General features: G+C 39.0%; 1 long non-coding RNA gene across 1 annotated transcript in view; it reads left to right on the top strand.

Moving 5' to 3' along the window:
* Positions 1-574: 574 nt before the first annotated feature.
* LOC112638752 overlaps positions 575-6,025 on the top strand; it is a 56,381-nt gene continuing 50,930 nt past the window's right edge. Inside the window, exon 1 of the long non-coding RNA XR_003123149.1 lies at positions 575-1,204. This is a non-coding gene — a long non-coding RNA (uncharacterized LOC112638752). The remainder of the gene's footprint in view (positions 1,205-6,025) is intronic.

Raw genomic sequence — 6,025 nt, 5'->3', positions numbered from 1 at the left:
AGTTACACTCGCCCCCCGTCGCAGCATTCGAAAATATTCGTACTCGCGATAAACCCATAAACCCCCCCTCGATCCACTCGATTTTTATCTCCGTCGTCGGCGTCGGCGACGGCGACGCCGACGCATCCTTGAGCGGCGATTTATCGCACGCGTGTTTACCTCCCAAGCGCATCCGCACCCTCACCAGCACGCACACTACGCACATACGAGCCCTCGTCGCCAATCGCGTTCACGTGTGGACGCGCACGCACACATCCAGCCACCCCCCTCACCCGCCCATCCGTGCACGCTTCCACAATTTTCGAGTGGAAGCACGTATACATAGGCTTCACACACACACACACATACATGTGTATACGTGTACATATGTGTGTATATAGGTACACATAGATAGATATATGCGAAGGCAACGCCGAGAGATACGACGAGGGTGGATTTCCTGCGGGCATGCGTAGAGCTCGCGAAATGACGGCGGTAGGGTGGAAATCGCGGAGGTTCGAGGATACGAACAAGGGTGACACCCTGCAGTCTGACGCGGGACTTCGACCCTCGTGCTTCGCCGGGGAATGAAGTAACCAGTAGTCACGATTCTTGGACTAGCGACTCGGAAGAGAGAGCCGTGAATTCGCGAAAGTCATGTGCGAGTTGGCGCCGAGACTCGGAGGAGACCCCCTTCGAGACGAAGAATCGCGGGAAGGATCTTGACGTCTCCGTGTTCGAATTGTTGTACCAAGCTCGACGAGAAGAGGACGGAAACTTTACGAAGGAAAAACACAAGAGACAATTGCGCGAAGTAGGTTGAGAAGATCACGTGTAACGCGAAGGCAAGTCTTGATCTCACCAGCTAAGACCTCGGTTCATCTTCTTCATTTCACGTTGAAAGGGAAGGTCCTTCGTCGAAGGACCAAATAGGAAAAAAAGAACAACTGAAAAAAGCTGAAAAAAGCCGCGGACGTGTTTTCTTCCGTTCGTTTGCGAGGTGCACGAAATTCGATTACGGGGAAGCGCATCGGAGCGGAAAGGTTCCTGTCGATCGCACGTCGAAATATAAATTGGAGTACGTTGGTCTCTTGGAGAGTAGTCATCGTGCGGCGAGTGTATCGTTAATTAACACGAGATCGGGGAAATAGGGGAGGCGCAGGAGCCTCGATGCACAGGAATGTCGCGGAAGGAGGAGCCGTAGGGAGAGGCAGAGTCAGTCACGGTAAGTCGATTACTTCGTGGTCGATGATCAAACGTCGCTTTCATTAGCCACGGTCTCGGTTGCTGCGGTTAAACATTCCCGACACTCTCGTCAACCAACCTTGAATCAAAGATTCCGCCGCGCGACGGAATTAAGCGCTTGTTTCGGCGCGATTTTTCTTCTTTTTACCCTGCAACCCTCCCGAAACAGACGTCCCCTGGCGTGATAATTAATTCGGAGAATAAGGGGGAAAAATCCCGAGTGACATTTTAACCAGGACGACAGGTGTAAAATTATTTTCCCTCGCTCCTTTTTCTTGTTGCGATCTTGTTGCTATCGGAAAACGAATGAATCGATGAGAAAATCGGTCGTGATTGTAAATTAACTTTTCGAGAGCGGACCGCTTCCTAATGAATTTTTAAAGGCGCGATATTGCCTGCGAGGAATTCCGCTGGATTCCGACTCGAGATTTCGCGTTCGAAAGTATCAAAGACACGGTCCCGTCCCATCTTACGCTCTATCGATTCAACGCGGTATAACTTGACGCAGGATCCCGAGGATCGCGGCTCGAATCGCTCCATCATTCGTCTCGTCGTTCGTCGAATACCTCGGCAAATAACGGCGGCGGCAGTCAAACACGCAGAGAGAGGAATCTGGTCGACTCTACGACGCCTGCCGACGTCGAGACGCCTCGTATCGACTTCCTTCTCTAGGGAAAGAAGTCGCGTTCTTTCTCTATCTCCGCGACTTCCTACCCAGCGGCACTTTATTCAGGATCAAAGCTCTTCATCCCACGATTGCGAGTGCTCGGACAGACGTGAAACTTTACGTTTCACCGAGCTTACTCTCTAAAAGTGAATCAGTGAAAATATCACTAATTTAAACAATAAAATAAGATTTCACTGAGAATCAAAAAGTATTTTAGATTTTCAGAAACGCTTATTTTTTTGTTATTTTATCTTATATTTCACTGATTATGGTCAGTTAAGGATGTTTTGTATGTATAATCCCAGAAGCTGAAAGTAGCTGAAAATCAATATTGATGAATATATCCACTTTTGGTGTATTTTGAGTAAGAAATTGTGTGGAATATTACAATTTCTTAGCAGAATTAATCCGAAATTTTCTCCTATTTATTTAATCACGATTGCGCGAAAAATTCGGAGCTAGTTTCATCAGTGTTTGGATGACAAGTTTATTTAATTAAAATGAGATTAATATGCATATGTAAGAATTATTAAATTAAGTAAGGATTATTAAATTATGTAAGAATTATTAAAAACTATTTAAGGATGTTTTGTATGAACAATCCCAGCAAAAAGTAGCTGAAAATCAATATTGGCGAATATAACCATTTTTGATGTATTTTGAGTAAGAAATTGTAGAATATTACAATTTGATCTTAGCTACATTGCACAGATGTATTTTTTAATATTTATTGCGTTTTTACTGAAATATTCCAAATTTTGTTAATCGAAATGATTAACTTTTGACAGAATTTCGCCTTGTGACAGATGCATGGCTAACTTCATTGAATTATATTTAATACCTTTTTAACCAGTTAGTACTTGTATAATATTATTTGACCAAATATTTTCTCTGTATCAAAACTTTTACAAATTTTAAACAAATTCTGAATATTATTTCCATGTGTTTTTGTCATTTCAATCGACGTGGTTATACGTTTCCCATAAGAACACATATTAATTCGGTGCAAATTGAAATCCATAACTTGTGAACGCTTTAGTGAATCGATTTAAAAATTGTACCGAAGATTCTAAACATATGTAAGGACATTCTGTACAATTTTCATTAAATTCTCAATATTTTGAAAATAGATATAAAACATCCTTGAAATAAAATTTACTATAAAACCAGTAAATTTCACTGTAAAACCAGTAATCGCTAGTTCGTTCGTTTACCGCTACAATCTCTATCTCTTTCGTATTTAATTTTAATCATAAGAATTATATAAAGTTTGGAAAGAGCGACAGATAAAATTAGAAGTATTACTTCGATTTAATTTCTGATACAATCTCAAGAGAGGCTTCAAATATTAAATCGATCATATATAAGTCGGACAAATAAATGTCTGACGACTTAATGAAAATTATGAAGAGATGAATTATAGTTTAATATTACTGACGATAGAAAGAAATATTACTGATATTGGGAAATATTACTGATTGAAACAGTCAAAATTATTAAATGATTCTTTCAATAAAATATCATTGATTTACAGTGCTGTATTTATAACTGCTGTAATCAGTGACTATTTACTGTTTTTCAGTGATAATACACTGATTCTTTTAGAGAGTACGCAGGCCCGAACGTCATTCCAGCAACGTCTTATACGACACGCAATGCACAATCTATTACGTAACGACTTTTAATGCGCCTAACTTGCAACTGATGCAACCAAGAGGATTTATGCTTCGGGTTAATTAATGAGAGAATTCACGAGTCAATTCACGTTTATTCAACTTCTCATGTTCAATTTTCCCCTTTTATTTACGTAGAGAATAATAAATAAATAAATTTATACGAAATAAATTTATAATACGATTATTTGATGTAAAGTTGGAAACACTAACGATGGGGATGCAAATCTAGAATAGCCCCTAATAAACATCGTAACTTTAATGTGTATTTCTGCAGAGAACAATGTAAATTCAGAGAATTTATCGCTCGCGTGGAAAATATGAAGGAATATAATTTTTGCGTGGATTCTATTTTTTTTACAAAAATCTGTTTTTGATGCATTTGAGACGTGAATAATATAATTCATATATTTTTCATGGGAAAAACAGAAACATAAATTACACCCCGTGAGAATTAATGACTCACCTCTTACATCAAATTTGAAAATAATCTTACCATGATACGTTCGTTGCACACAATTTTAACAGCAAATTACGTTCTTTTTACCGGAGGTATCTTACGTAACAACTTTTGTAACTCGGTCCAACGTCCGATTAATAATTCGCGACAGTTACTTCGTAACTGGCAAAGACTCGTAGTTGGGCGAAATTCGAGAGCGTTACAAGGTTGTACAAGCCACTCGGCCGAAAGCCTTAATTCGATTCTCGCAGCTCGAAGAATCCGTTCCCCGCGAGATACGGGGACCATCCCTTGTCCCCATCCGCCCTCTCATCGATCGTTTCGCGGGGAGGAACCGTCTCAGTTGGCTCTTTGTCGTCGTCCCGTCCATCTCGAAACGCTCGCGGAAGCACTTTCTCGCGCCATCGAATCTCGAGGGCCACGATTTACGACGTAATTTCGATACCCGCTCCAGTAGCCGCGTAATAACTCGCACCTCGACGTAATATCGCGCACGAACAGTCTCTCATCCCGAAATTTGTAGAATCGTTGTCAGCCGTCCGTCTCAGCTGAGCGCGTTTTATAGTCGCGCTTTTATTCCCGCACCTTTCTTTATCCGATCGATCTGAAATTCTGTCGATAATTCGCTCGAAAATTTCCTCGGAAATTCGCCTCGTAAGAATCTAACTCTCAGCATCCTTCATCCGATTAAAATTTCTCTAATCGTTATCCTTCCCATTCCTAATTATCGCAACTTTTCCTTAAGGGATTATGTCAACAGATCGAAAAGACAGAAAAAAGTATTATATGATGTTTGGGAATTTTTTGAAAAGTGTAATAATTTTTTTTACAAATTTTTATTCGAAAGTACAAATATTAAAGATATTTTATTTTTTTAAAATAAAATATAAAAAATGTCAAAGTTATAACTATTCTCCCGGATATTGTTTTTTAAAATGCGCTTTGCGATGAGCAGTGCTATTCATCTGATATCAAAAATTCGATAAACTGTAGTTAATGTATGAAATTGTCTAGTAGATGAACAAAGGATTAATCGAAAAATTGTTTTGGGACAAAATGGCAGCCATTTGGCACTAAAATATTCTTTTTCGACTTAAAAATTGCTCATTTTTTATTAAGTAAAAAAAGTATTCATTAAAAAACAAAGTCCTTCATTCATCTACTAGCTTTTTATATTTAGAAAAAGCCTGTAAAAATTCAAGCAAATCGGTGTAACGGTTTTCGAAATATCTTGTTCACCGACTTTGAAAAAAATGATTTCGAGAAAAACGCGTTTAAGATTTGTGTCAAGTTTACGTTTAAATAAAATGCAGATTTTTTAATTTACACAGAATCATCTATTTCGGGCCCATATAATTTTAGTTTATTTAAGTCTTCATATATTGGCTTGATAATCCTCAAAACATCAGAGCTGAAGCTTTATAGTCGTGTTTAAACAAAGTTATACATTCTGGCGCTTCATGAAACATACACTTATAGCTCCGTCAATTTGCCGATTAATTTGAAACTTTGTGGAAATATTTTCAATATGATATATTTCAAGAAAATGTAAAAACATAAAAATCGATCTTTTTTACTTTTATGACTAGGCATAATCCTTTAAAGTCGCGAGAAGACGCGCAAACCTACGATTAATTGCAACGCGTTAACGTTTTATGGTTGATTCTGTGGAAAGCGTTCCTCGCTAAGGGCTCGCTATCACACCCTTTCGATCTGCCTGACAAAGTAGCTGGGGATGCGACTTCACGCCTCAACGGGCTCTTCCACCCTCGACGAAAATCGTCAGGCACAATTTCACTTGATGAAAGTCACCGCTAAATGCGCGACAGGAGGTAATTTTTAACGCGAGCAAGCCATTACAACGAGAGCGATTTTGTTCCATAATATATTACAGGATGCTTCATTGAAAATATTCCTCGTATAACCTCGATATTTTTATAGCGAGATGAGATTTTAAAAATACTTTTAATATACACATATATTGTGCGATACAAATTTGAA

The sequence above is a fragment of the Camponotus floridanus genome, unplaced genomic scaffold, assembly GCF_003227725.1.
Source record: "Camponotus floridanus strain SB8 unplaced genomic scaffold, Cflo_v7.5 scaffold36, whole genome shotgun sequence".
Classification (NCBI taxonomy): Eukaryota; Metazoa; Arthropoda; class Insecta; order Hymenoptera; family Formicidae; genus Camponotus; species Camponotus floridanus.
The sequence above is the reverse complement of the archived record's forward strand: the minus strand, read 5'-3'. Positions and strand labels throughout refer to the sequence as shown.